Source organism: Antedon bifida, chromosome 3 (assembly GCF_963402885.1).
Source record: "Antedon bifida chromosome 3, ecAntBifi1.1, whole genome shotgun sequence".
Lineage (NCBI taxonomy): Eukaryota > Metazoa > Echinodermata > Crinoidea > Comatulida > Antedonidae > Antedon > Antedon bifida.
This window is the reverse complement of record NC_136228.1, coordinates 29,068,602-29,080,330: the sequence shown is the minus strand read 5'-3', so window position 1 is coordinate 29,080,330 and position 11,729 is coordinate 29,068,602. Positions and strand designations below refer to the sequence as shown.

Below are 11,729 nucleotides of genomic sequence, written 5' to 3'. Positions count from 1 at the left end.
TTATCACAAATGAAATGATGAACGACACTCTTCATCATTTTTTATTTTTTCTTTGCCACAAGTACCTCTGCACGCTTTGTACATCGATAAATCACCGTTAAATATGCAATTATATTTTTAACAAGGCCATTGGCTGCAGTCGCGTGCTCAAGTTAGTGTTTACGGACCGACCGACCAACCGACATAGTGAGCTGTAGAGTTAAAAATAATTATAAGAAAACGTTGAAAAAATGTATTAATGGAGAGCAGACTATTTTGACACAATTTGCTCTAGTGTTAATCAATGTCGCAACGTCTCTGATTTTGGCAAAGTGATAGCGCCCTCTCCTTGCAAATATTCACGTAACGTTATTTGTTATATCATGTATTTCGGCAAAGCCTATCGCCCTCACTTTGACGTACTTTGATGAAATATCTGAAAGTCGGCTAAATATAGGAATCAATTATGACTGAACTGCTGGAGTCTAATCAAACATTAGAAACAAATCACCCTAATTTTGTTTTAATTCGATGATTTTGCTTAAGTCCGTTTTCAAAATAACATAAGCAATTGTATTTAGGCCGACACGAATTTTGTTATAAAATGTTGGATGACGAGTTAATAAGTTAGGCTACTATACAACTAATGAATGTTTAGTAATAATAGTGCGATGATACAAAATTGCATATGGCGTGATAGATAATAGTCTATTTTCACGAGGCGAAGTCGAGTGAAAATAGAAATTCATATTTCACCGAATGAAATTATTTGTACCATCGCACAAATAGGCCTACAAAACATTAATTATATTTATTTACACACCTACCATATGTCAAAACGAAACATATTCGTAGGCCTAGAATTAAATTTATAGATATTGCTCTCCAAAAATGTTACTAAGGGAACGCGACTCTACAGCTCACTATGTCGGTCGGTTGGTCGGTAGGTCGGTAAACACTAACTTGAGTACGCGACTGCAGCCATGTATATGGCCTTTGTTGTGCAATGTTATTGTTGTACCAAAAAGGGCAAGCAAAACAAAAGGTGGTTCTATTAGACTTAACGTGTGGACGTTCACAGTAGAAAGTTTCATGGAATATTTAATCAAAATATATCTCTCAACATTCATTGTTTGTATAATATTTTGAGATAAGAACTGTTTTTTTAAGTATCATTCCTAATTTTACAGTATCTTGTAGCATTAGCACTGTCGATGCATTTAACCGTACATACTAATGTATTACTTACAGCCTTCATGGGTGTAACTTCGGTCTTACAATTAAAAAGCGGGGGAGGAAGGATACGCATACAATTCTTTTCAAATTGAAAAGTAACAAAACAGCATGAGCCGAATTTAAACTATATAAAAGTTCATCCGACTAATGCATTGTATACGATTGTGTGCAACTTAAAAAATAAATAATAATAATAATACTTTAGTCGAGGAAGGGTATGAATACCGACGTATGGGTAAAACTGGCGTACTACGTCACACATTATGTGTAGCGTGCTCAATACCGTGTGTGATACCGATTTTCGATGCGTTTCGACGTGCGGAATGCATTTCACACGTTTAAGATTTATTCATTACAAAGTTGATAAACGCGGCACATTAAAACTTTAACAAATACTTACTAACTAAGTAACAGTCAAATGACGAATTCACGCATTTATAAAAAAAAAGGATCAAAAAGTGTTCTTGAGATTGAATGTTATTGTTGATACGATACAATGAAAATTAAGAGTCTGGTTGTGATTGATGTAGCGTAAACAAGACCGTATACGTGGCTGCGCAAATTTGAGTTAGTGTTTATGGACCGACCAACCGACCGACCGACCGACAAACCGTTTGCACGCGACTAAAAATGGTTAAGCAGACTCTGAATACGAGCAGACTGCGTATTCGAGAAAATGTAGGCCCAGAGAAAAATGAAGATTGAATTTACGTCACAATCCAACCAATTGTACTTGCCTACAAAATGATCAACATGAAAAGAAAAAGTAAGAGAACTTTCAATAAAAACCCCAATATAATTCGAAGCACCCGATTAATAGATTGTCATTTAAATGAAAAAAATTAAAGTAAAGTTATCTTTTTATAATACCCCATAAAGAGGCCCATGGGCATAGGACAAATCATTTGAAACGACTATCTATAAGATGCATTCGTGGCGACTGCTTTAACACCTGCGTGCTAAAAAGAAAAGGAATTCTATCAGATTTTTTTAGGATGAACGTTTCTTTAAAGAAAACGAGCTCCTGGTTTTAGAAACACATGAACTAAAATAAAACACAAAATGTGTACGTGATTAAGCTGTCATCTATTTATAAATTATGGTTTATTCTGACATAGGCGAGCACAAAACTTCGGTACAAATCTCCGCCATGGATACCTACCTTATCTATCTCAGATGTACCGCGAAACGTAGTTTTGATAACATTAGTTTTCACATCGACGCTATTGTTCCATATTTCTATCTTAGGAAGATATTATAAAGGGTTTTATAAGAAATTTTCTGATTTCAATCGGTAAATTTTAACTCTACGCGCGGTAAGTACAAGTTCCCTGCATGGTTGGTTTCAACCAAGGAGTTGTAACCTGTTTCAACTAAGTTGGCCGTTTGGTTTTTTGTTTATTTTCGGACCGCGCATGTGAAGGTATAATACTGTAGTACATAAAGATCAAATTAAATATATTCATAAAACATAGGAGTAAATTGCCAAAGCCAAAACGGCTCACTGTGTCGCGGAATAATGTATTATATACCAATTAGGATGGTATTTATTTGAATAAACGCCCGGAACACCTCCTCAATAAAACATCAATTAAAATAATTATCTCCACTCAGAGGGGGAGCGAGCGAAGCGAGCTCACCCTCTAGTTTGCAGTAATTTCAAGAATTGTGTACCGGTAGTAATTTACTAGTAAACCCGTGATTTCCAGGTAGTTCTGCGTATGGCTATAGCGCGCATGCGCTCTATTTAAAGAGTTTCCAGTAGAAATGCATAGCGGCAGGAAAGAGTTAATTGTTTTACTCTTCCATAGGAGCGGTTAATAAACACTAAGTAATATGCATTGTAATCTACAGTAAATAAAGTATAAAGTTAAATGTGTTCTATTTTATCTTTCAGTGCTAAAAGTTTACTGTATAAATAACCGAATTGTAAACAAACAATTGGCCACACCAATATTTCCGATATAGATAATCATATCTTATACAATTATTTCCTCAACAATACTACAATTCTTTGTGGTTTTGTTTGTTAAAAAAACAATGGGCCTTATCGAACACAAAAGCTGTAATTATCGAGTTAAGAATGACACATAATGAACGAACAGTAAAGAGTAGAGAGTTGGAAAAACAGAAAATGGTTTAGTCAATAATATCGGGATGGAAAGGAATCACCACTTTCCTGGGATAGGAAGTTATGTCATAACATTGCCGAATATCCACTCTGACAGAAGTTTATACCTCCATGGTAGGGGTCACAGGAACTGAATAATCGAGCTTGTAATAATAATATTATCTTGTGATCTTGTTCTCGTTTATTTTTTTCTTGTATATTGTTATTGTAATTAATTGTTTTCAAGAAAAACAAATTAATGAATGAACCTTTTATCTACAGAATTAAAATCGACTGAATTAAACATCGCGAATAAGCAATAACTAATAATATAATGATCCATCCACGGAAATTAGGATAAGGGGTTTTAATGCATGTTGACTATGGATGGATTATCTGTAGCATACCACAGGTGTCGATACGATAGTAATAGGGGTAGATTCATGGCTTGGTGGTTATGATGCTCGGCTACAAATTCCCAGTGCCCTGGGTTCAAGTCCTCAGTCAACTCCACTCTCTTGTAAAAAGATTTGTTTATGAGAGCATCTGGTATATAAGTTTGTCTTGTGAACAGGGTTACCCTCTTGAAGAAAGATATCAACATTATTCGCTTATGATTATCATTGGCACTTTTCCTAAATAAGACCACAAATTGACCATTGTTGATCTATTCGATGTTTTTCCATTAAAGTTTCTCCAATGAAGTTCCTCCAAAGGCCGCATACTAGTTGACTACTATAAGTCGTTATGGGCCATATATGACAACTTAATATTGGTAAAAAGATAAATATTTTGGCACACATGGCGTTTAATATGTATAACACTGAAATTGAAAAACTAATATTTTCCGAAAACAAATTGAAACGTCGACTCAGGTGGACTAACGTGGGGCAAGTCTATGGGCCATTGTAAATGAACTACTGGTTACTAAATAGAGAAACGCACTGTTGCGTTACAAGAGGCAAGCATTCAATAAATGTTTTAACATGATCATTTATTCTATTTCCCATTTTATTTCGGAAGAATTAAATTTTCCATTAATTTATATCCATACAAAAGCAAAACAGAAATAACAAGTTTAGTCTATATTGATACCGTCACCGATGATTGATTATGACTAACCATAGAGATATTATAGTTCACTAAGTATAATATCTCTATGGACTAACAAAGCAAATTAAACAAGGTGCGTTTGTCAGATAAAGATATAAGACAATATATTTATGTTCTCGAGTCAGACTTTTGTTATGAGGTTAGTTGCATATTACAGTAATATAAACATAACAATGCAATAATCATCAATATTAAATTTTAAATTCTTTTAAGAAAACAATGATCAAATAGATGATATTTTGTATATTTTTGAAATACGGCGAATATTCTGTAATTATGAATAGGGGTTTCTAAAATAATAAATAAGTTCGCTGGCAGCTAATTCAGGGTAAAACCCTAAAGTGGCATCGTATGGGTAGTTAAATTTATCTGCAAATTAAGTGTAAACGTTTTCTCACCAGGATGTAGATCGGTCAAGGGGGTAACATAAGTTACTTCCTGTTTTAAAGAAGCATGATATAAAAAGAACTGTAGGTATATTTAGGCCTAATGGAAAATGGGTTTAGGAAAACCATTATGAAGGCGTGATCGTCTTCACTAATAATAGAGGCATTTTACTGAGGTAGCATCGCCCTTTTTATTGTACTCTACGTCTGTTTGTTTGGGCTTGGTTTGTGGGGAAGGTGTGAAAATAGTTGGCTAAACACTATGGATGAACTATATAATTCTTCCTGGTTGAAGACTATTCTTTTTAAAACTCATGTACAGGCATGAATTTTAAATATAATATCTGGTTAATTGTAGATAAATCAAATATTTATAATAGAAATCAAGACGAAAAAACATGAATTTCCCTTAAAAATACAAAATTTGGCAAAATTCTGCTATAAAAAGACAGGAAGACTTTTTACAGTAGTCAGGTAGTTTAACCTAATGTAATAACATGTCTTGTAACTCCCTATAAGGTAAAAAAAAAGATGGTGGATATTTTTTGCTGTAGCATGAAAATAAAACTATGAAGTTGAATAAAAATACTAGAAATGTAAAATTAAAGTTATATTACCTTTATTTATTTTTTACCACACCGTTTATTTTTCATAGCTTTTTAAAAATGTCTCTATTTACAACATAATAAATGTTTACAAAAGAATAGAGATTTTACTGTGTAATTTCATGTAAGAAAGTGCTTATTTTCAACAAGCTGGTGTAACAAATAAAATCCCAAAAAGTATGAAACATAGGGGAAACTATAGATCGATAATTATTGGAATGTATGATAAATAGAAATATTTGGCCCGCACCTGGGGTCTATGCATAATCATAGAAAAGATTACCAATTACCTGTAAGTTATCCTACCTTCCTCTATCAACAAGTACAAAACTGAGTAGTACAGTACCTACATGAGGACGTGAAGAAGTTTTAACAAAATAGAAAGGAACATCGAAATGAACTGAGAGCTGTCAGAAAGTCTCGTTAAAACTCAAGCACAATTGAAGAAACAGACGAGTACACATCCTTGCCCTATCTGTCAGAATAAATGCAAATCACGAATTGAATTATTAATACAGCCACTCAAAATTATTAAAAATGTTTAAAATATGTTAAATCTCCCTGCAAAATATCAGACATCATAGCAAGGAGAGAGATTACACATACAAGACTTAATTAGGCCTATAAATGCAGTAAACCTCAAAATAATTAATGGTCAAATGACCCGAGGATCGATCAAGTGACGAAAATTCCAAAAATAATATACGGTACCTCCTCAGGATGCGGATTTGGTGATACTACTGACCCGCGTCATGTCAACACCCAATCAGATTCGTCGTTAATACAATTTATTGTGGTATTGGTTACGAAAGCGGTGATTCAGTTTTTATAGCACTGAACTCATTCAAGCGCATAGAAACATAGCATTGTTCATAATCCATACAATTGTCAAAAGGTACAGTCGTGTTTTATCTTGTATATTGCAATTGTTATAGTTTTGATTTTTGATTTCTATCTATTATTTCTACCAACGTCGTACAGGGTCATTATCGACCCTCTGCAAAGTACACGATTATCCTCGTAGACGTAGTAGTCATCAAACAACAGGTATGTATATATTGTCATATTATTATTAATAAACTTACTCTAGTTTACTGCACAATTTAATCCTTAGGTTCAGTACCGTGTTATTTATTTTTAACTGTGTGGCATTTCCGGGTTTTTGAGAATTTGTTACTGATCAAGGGTAGTGACATACAGTTAAGTTAGGCCCAGTGTAGAGTCTACAATGAATATATCTATTGTAAATCGAGTATCACATTTAAAAAAAATCATCATCATGTAATTTTCAGCTATTAAACAGATGTATCGTAATGTATGTTATGTAAAGAATCAATGTCTTTTAGATACAGGCCTATACATATAGCTACACAGTAGGCCTAGTACAATAGATCTTAATCTATCTTAATTAATATTAATGCAAACGCAACTAAGTTTATTTATTTATTATTGTGTTATTTTCTTATCAACCATTATGGGAATACTCCAATTTAAAAAAAAAAACCTTTTCAATTAATAATTAATATAACACTTTCAGGTAAAATATTTGGTAATCAATGTCCTGTATTATAAATAAGCTAACATTTACAAATGTGTGGCACTTTGAAAAAACGATGAATGCGATTATTGTTATTAATGTTATCAATTTAATATCTTAAATCTTAATAATCCTATTGTAATCCGCGTTTAAGCCTACCATATAGAATAACAATTGGATTAAGATAACGATAAACTTTATTGAACAAACGCTTTTGTATCAGCGGCACACGTTTACAGGGAAATATAAAAACAAAATGAAAAGTATCAAAATAACATTTAAATCCTAAATAAATAAATAAGAAGCGAATTATACAAGTTAAAAAGATAAAATTAAACATTTACAAACGTATACACAGGAAATATCGCCATGAACGACAAGACATTATACGTTCTCAAACAAACGCCGATTTGTGTTGGTGACCATTAATTTATACTAACCGTGAAATTGACCTGTTAACTTCTTCGCTTCGGGTTATTTACATCTGTGTTGCCCGTTACCTTGACATGGGGAAGATTCGAGTCTCGGTGGTCCCTTTACAGGTATTTTTGGTTTGTTATTCGCACTGATGAAGATCACTTCCGTGTCTACAACTACAGTAGTCTATAGAGGTTTATGTACCCCATTCTCGGTATTGTATAATACCTCCACATGACATTATTTTAATATATCCAGTATCATAGGCCAATTAGGTAATATAGTGTAACATCTGACCCCTGTATCATGGGAATAATGAATTCTGACAGACTGTACCACAGAACTTGTCTATTAATCGGCTTTTGTTTATAGTTATCATTTTATTATATAATGGATAAATTAATACACTTTTTAAAAGGAGGAAACCATTATAAACCTCTGTTTATTTTATCGCTTTGATTAGGTAGTAAATCAAAACAATTATCAAACACGGATTTACGACTTCCTTCTTTAAAATCATTATTTAAAAAAGTATGACAAAACATAAAAATAGGATAAAATATGGCTCATTATTAAAAATATAGATTGGTAAAATTATGTGATGTAATTTCATTTTCCCTCTTTTGGTAGTGATATAATAGAAATTGTAAGAGTTATAGTTAGTATATAATTTAGTATTTAATTATCAATTACCAATATTTAATTTCCTGTTCTACTCACAGAATAGTATATATATTCAAAACCATAGGAAGTGAAATAAAAATATACTATTGTATAATGGCCTATCCCAACATAGTCGTTCATCCTTGGCCGTGTTGATTATTTTACGGGACATATTAAAATAAATTGATTCCTATACCGGAAAAGGAAATTAAAGTATTTATATTAATACTGTATATTATCAGAAATAACAATAAAACTTGGTTACTTAATATTACTTTATTTCACTACAAATTTGTTTGGTATGCCAGGGGGGGGGGGGGGGGGGCTAGACACACCATGGACCTAATTTATGTCCATGGACACACTCATCAAGTGAAATTACAATACGCACCTGACACAGGGCTCTGTATGGTTACATAATGGACAGGAAGTTGGATTAATTGTTTATACGTTTAGAATTGTCCATTGTTTAGGGTTCTTTTTGTTGGCTATATTTAGCTCTAACAATGGTATAGAGCTTGTAAATTTCTTACTCGTATTAAACTATATGTGTATGTAGGCCTATGTATCTATATAATAAAATCAAAGAAAACAGTTTCTGAATCTCAAAGTCAAATACTTTCAGTCTGCGATAAATAAAATTCTTTCGTTTGGAGGCTATGGTATGGTAATCGAGTTTTTTATTTATGCAAATTCCAAAAAAAAAAAAAAAGGCTCTTTTGTAGCAGGATTTGCCACATTGGTCGGGCTAAAAAAAAAAACAAACTTCCCGCTGTACTCTTTCTCTAAATGCTATGTGTGTGTGACTCGATACAATTGTAATAGGTCTACTGAAGATTTTCAATTTCTTATAAAAAAATATTGATTTTTAAAACACACACTTCCACATTTATTTTGTTTCACTTTGTACTTTGTTTACATTCTTTATACAAGTTTGTATTATATAATTGCAAAAGTGCATTGTTAGTTTTTGATAGCATTTGTAAAAAAAGAACAGATTAAACAATGAAAAGAACACAACTAATCAGTGAATAGGGAAAATATTTTCATAGAAAAAAAACCCGATTTCTCGATTAAGCTCGGCTTCGCAACTTGTTTCGCAAACTATGAGTATGAGCTGCGACCAAAATTTGGGCCGCCAAACATTTTTAAATGTATTCAATTAATACGCAGATTACAACAAACGTGATTTGGCCTAAAACTCTGTCTACACTATCAAAACAGTTTGATATGCCCATATATGGACATGATGATGTCATATCACTACCATATTTGGGCATGGCACTACCATATTTAGGCAATTCACGCTTTTTTTGTCAAACATGAGCCTGGATAATGTATTATTCTTGTATATTTTGTATTACCCAGGTACCAGAATGCGTAATATATTTAGTTAATGATTATATAAGGGAGACTTAACATATTGTAATACGTGTTGCAATAATCACATGTGCTTACCCAACCACAGGTTACAATGAGAAAGGTAAGAATGCTGCAGAGAGCAAAGGTGAAAGTGAGGCCGGAGGTTATTGTTTATTGAAATATAACAAAAAGAAAGAAAATTCCTGAATCAATATTTAATGATGGTTGCACACTCCAGGGTTTCCCCGATCGGCCGACTATTGGTGTCGAGGGGGAGGGGACGGCTGCTCGGCACTGGCGACACAACTGACTATAAACATCGTTCAAATCGAGCTGTGCCTCGACGACGGTTGTGATCGACGGTTAATTTTGGTTCCTATTAATGGTCAAACAGAACGCAAGAACGTAGACACGCAACGCAAGCGAGTTGACCAATGACAAGCGACAGTTCGATCCATCGATTGTGATTGGTCAAATCACTTAAGCTTTGTTCCCACTAGCGACGCAACGTAACGCAACCTACGCAACGGAAGAAAATTCCCTTCCAATAATTGTGTTTGCCCCCGCCTGCGTGAAATCAAACCTGCGATATTTGCAGCACTGTTGCGTCGTCGGTTCCCACTTGTGATTATGCAATACATCACTTTGCGTCGATACGTCGTTGTGTTGCGTTCTAGTGGGAACCACGCTTTACGTTGCGTTACGTACGTCTCTGTGTTGCATTAAGCATTAAATATCAGGTTTAAATTAATATTTCATTCTATTTTTGAGTTATTACCATTTCGATAAGGTAAAATCCCTTAAACGAGTTTCGTCAAAACACGATTCCCATGCCAAACATATTTTTCCTTTGCTGCTTTCCTGTATTTATCATTTTCTGCGTGGTCTGTTTCCTAACTTGTGACACTTTGCAGGAATTTAAACCCGGAAATTGACGGATCAAACTTATTGCCTAAAATAAACTCAAGGATTTTTAAAGTCAAAGGATCTCAGGTTTTACTTATTTCTCTCAACACTACGTCGAAATAATTCCATGTTGAAATGCATCCAGCAAGTATCCCACGGCATACACAAACTGTAACCAATTATTTTCCACGCAGATTGATTGGTCAAATTTCTTTTTAGTATAAGGAATCTGTGCAATTTGTTTCTCTGTGTTTCTGGACCCCAATGGAAATAAGTTTATTACTTTTTGGGATATCCTTTTAACTCGAGTTTGTTGTACTGATTTTTAATTGTTTACATGTTTTTATTGTATGTATCTGTGTTGACTCAGTTAATAAAGAAATCAATCAATCAATCAAATGACTTGTACAATGTATTGTATCGTACTGTACTTTAGTTTGTGCGTAACGCATGACCCGATTTGTATGGTACGTTTTTTAGTTTTCACTTAAAGACGATGATACAACAGTTGCCCATCAGCAGTTCAAATGAGCCATCGCATTGTGATTGGTTAAAATGTGCCTAGTTGCGGCGCGCGAAAGCTTGATCCAAATTGGACGCAACGCAAAGACGATGATACAGCAGTTGACCATCAACAGTTTAAATGAGCCATCGCGTTGTGATTGGTTAAATTAGCATACTTGCGGCGCGTGAAAGCTTGTTCCAACTTGGACGCAACGCAAGACGATGATGCACGCCTACAATTTGACCAATCACGACGCGATGGATCGTCCTAATTGTTGCTTGTAATTGGTCACCTCACTTGCGTCCAGGTAAGAAAACACGCTTTAGGTTCAAATGTGCACTTTCACCAATTAAACTTTGATGTGTTTTTCAAAGTTTAAGTTTTTTAAAACCCTGTACTCATAATGTGACCCCATGGCAGCCTCAATAAAAACACAAACAAATCGCATAAACAGTTGCAGAATTCGAAAAAGTGATAACAAAACAATACGGAAGTAAATAAAGGAAGAACAGTCGTTGACTCAAGGAGACTGAACCAGTTTCAATTGTCACCTCCGCTTAGTGGTTTACATAACCCGACACGAGTTATTGGACCGAAGTTTTTATTTTTCTTGTATGACTTTTATAAACCCACATATTCCATATATTTTTTTTGCAAATCATTCTTTACCAAAGTACGAACGACTTAACATTCATACATGAATTAACGCAATTCTATGACGTATTTACACCTGGTGGTGAACCACACAAGTTTTTACGCGCATGTGTACTTTTCTGTAAACGAAAATGTACAGCGGTACACGCATGATCATGTCTTGCGCACTAATTCGTAGAATACCCTACTTGCTTGCCTCAATTCTGTATTGTTGTCTTTTTTTATATGTTACTCCACCCGTCGGCATTTCGATTTT

The 11,729-nt window shown here is 34.0% G+C and overlaps 1 protein-coding gene across 2 annotated transcripts in view; it reads left to right on the top strand.

Annotated features, from left to right (window-relative positions):
* Positions 1-6,318: 6,318 nt before the first annotated feature.
* Positions 6,319-11,729, top strand: part of LOC144836908 (melatonin receptor type 1B-B-like) — a 304,056-nt gene continuing 298,645 nt past the window's right edge. For both annotated transcript variants that reach the window (XR_013611408.1, XM_078691834.1), the window contains exon 1: positions 6,319-6,476. The gene's annotated coding sequence lies outside the window, so the exon portion shown is untranslated. The remainder of the gene's footprint in view (positions 6,477-11,729) is intronic.